We start from the raw sequence: 3,166 nt of genomic DNA on the forward strand, positions 1-3,166 counted from the left end.
GAATTCAGATAGTATTATTGATTCTCCTAGTGTAGTATGTTGATTCTTGAACACAGTTATTTTATGAGTCTTGGCCGTGGTCCTAAGCATTTTGTTTTCCAATATTACCACCAGATACATAAATGCCACAGACACATGACTAGGTGAACCTTTTCAGATTGTGACTCAGCTTTGCTAGAGTCCCCAGTTAGAGGTGTCCAGAGCTCTTGAGCACACTCTTTTTGCCTTGGATCACGACTTTAACCACTCAGTCTCAAGTTTGTAACTTGGACCTGCATGCCACATGCACATGGTTAGGGACAGCTTGGTTTAGCCGCTTAGGCCTGGAACTATTTCCTTAGGCCCTCCTATCCACTGATGCTCAAAGCCTTGGATCCTTTTTACCCTTGCCTTTTGGTTTTAAGGGCTGTTTGGCTTTTAAATTTTTTTTTTGCTGCTTTTTCTTGCTTCAAGAATCAATTTCATGATTTTTCAGATTATCAATAATATTTTTCGTGTTCCTCATTCTTTCAGGAGCCAATATTCATCAAATTCAAAGTATAAGTTATGCACTGTTCAAGCATTCATTCAGAGAACAAAAAGTATTGCCACCACACATAGTTAATTATAATTTTTATTATTAAAAACTCGAAAAATATAGATTACTTCTTTATTCTAAAAAAAATCCACTACTTTATTCATGCCTGATGATGATGAGAAAAATAAATTATAGCTTAATTGGAAATAAAATCAAAATAGATATACTAATTACTACTACTACTACCACTATATATCTCCTAAGGTAAATTTCCATAATAACACTATCACAAAGTTAAAAAAAAAATTTGGAACTCAACAACCTGTTGTTTTGAGAAGTAGATGTTCCTCTAATCTGTGGGGTGTTGTTCAAGGATTAATTTTTGGCGCTTCAGCTCCCTTAGATCATGCCCTTGCTCTTCCTGTTCCTTAAGTAGTTTGCAAAGCATGCTACTTTGATTGCTTTGTTCTTCCCTTATTTGGTCCATAGCTTCTTGCAATTTGGAAATAGAAGCCTCAAGATGTTCCCAATATTCGAATTGAGGCAGTTCTGGGAGGGCTTCCTGTGCTCTCCTCTTGGCTGAATCATCTTGTTGCTGTTGTCTGACCATTGATATTCCAGTAATTGGCCTCTCAACTGGGATATACTCTGTTATTCCCATCTTCACTCCAGCATCTTTGCAGAGCATAGAAATTAAGCTTGGATAGGCTAATCTGGCGTCCTTGGAATTTCTGTTTGCTATTTTGTATAGCTCACATGAGATTAGTTGATGGACTTCTACTTCTTTTCCCAACATGATGCAGTGAATCATTACTGCTCTTTTAACAGTAACTTCAGAACGGTTGCTGGTAGGCAATATAGAACGCCCTATGAAATCTAGCCAGCCTCTAGCTACTGGTTTTAGATCTTCTCTTTTGAGTTGATTTGGGATGCCAGTCGTGCTGGTGGTCCACCTGGCTTCAAGGATGCATATATCCTCTAGAATCTTGTCCAGACCTTTATTTACCCTCATCATTCTCCTATTAAAGGAGTCTGGGTCATCTTTCAGTTGGGGAAGCTTAAATATCTCCCTGATCTTGTCAGGATGGGTATGAATGATCTTTCCTCTGACTAAGGTCTGATGGTCATAGAGAGCAGCTCCAATTATTCTTTGCCGGTCTGTCTGCCATAGATTAGCATAGAACTCCTGAACCATGTTCCTTCCCACTTTCGTTTCAGGATTGGCCAGAATTTCCCAGTTCCTGTTTCGAATTTGCTCTTGGATCTCCGGATATTCATATTCTTTCAGATCAAATTTGACTTCCGGGAACACTGATCTGTGACTCATTATCTTGTAGTAATGGTCTGAATGTTCTTTAGTTAAGAACTTCCCTTGATTCCAAAGTGGCTTTGGAGTATTCTCTTTCTTGCCTCTTGGGGTGGGTTGTTTTATATAGGGGGGGTGGGAAATTTTCGAAAATAGGAAAAAGATAAGATAGAAGATATGATTTGTAAAAGATAGATATGATAAGAAAAAGAAGATAAGATAGAAGATATGATATTAAAAGATATGATCAGAAAAAGATATAAATTAAAAAGAGAAAAATATGAATAATAAATTAAAAGATAAATTTTACAATTTTTTTAATTTTGAAAAAGATTTTAAAAAGATAATTGAGTTTTGAAAACAAACTTAAAAGAGTTGGATTGGAAAACAATTTGTCTTTATGGATTAAGATATATTTGAAATTTTTGAAACATGGATTTTTAGAAATCAGGATTTTTAGAAAACTAATTTGATATGAGGGATGACAATTTGAAGCATGTTTATGTAAGAAATCATGAATTGAAACATAAAAAATTTTGAAAAGATATAAAGAAAAACGAATTTTTTACCTCCTCCCACCATCCTGGCGTTAAACGCCCAAACGATGCATGTTTTGGGCGTTTAACGCCCAAATGCTGCTTCTCCTGGGCGTTCAACGCCCAGCTGATGCTTCTTTCTGGCGTTGAACGCCCAGAAGATGCTCCTTTCTGGCGTTCAACGCCCAGATGGCTACCCTTACTGGCGTTGAACGCCCAGTAGGTGCTTCTTTTGGGCGTTCAACGCCCAAAACGTTTCTTACTGGCTTTTTGATACCAGTAAGCTTTCCAAATTTCCCTGTAACCCTGTGACTTCAATCAATTGTTACTTCACCTTTTGAAGATACTCTGGCATCTACCTGTAAAACTTGATCAATTAGAAAAAAGAACAAATAAAATTAAATTTTGTGATTTGGCTAGGTTGCCTCCCAGCAAGCGCTTCTTTAATGTCATTAGCTGGACTATTACTGAGCTTTAATTAAGTCTCAGTTTTGAGCATTCTTGCTCAAAATTACCTTCAAGATAATGCTTAACTCTTTGTCCATTAACAATGAACTTTTTGTTAGAGTCATTATCCTGAAGCTCTATGTATCCATATGGTGATACACTTGTAATTACATATAGGCCTCTCCACCGAGATTTTAATTTTCCAGGGAATAATTTGAGCCTAGAATTAAATAGCAGAACTTTCTGCCCTGGCTCGAAGACTCTGGATGACAATTTCTTATCATGCCATCTTTTCGCTTTCTCTTTGTATATTTTTGCATTCTCGAAAGCATTGAGTCTAAATTCCTCTAGCTCATTTAA

The sequence above is a fragment of the Arachis duranensis genome, chromosome 5 (assembly GCF_000817695.3).
Source record: "Arachis duranensis cultivar V14167 chromosome 5, aradu.V14167.gnm2.J7QH, whole genome shotgun sequence".
Taxonomy (NCBI): Eukaryota; Viridiplantae; Streptophyta; class Magnoliopsida; order Fabales; family Fabaceae; genus Arachis; species Arachis duranensis.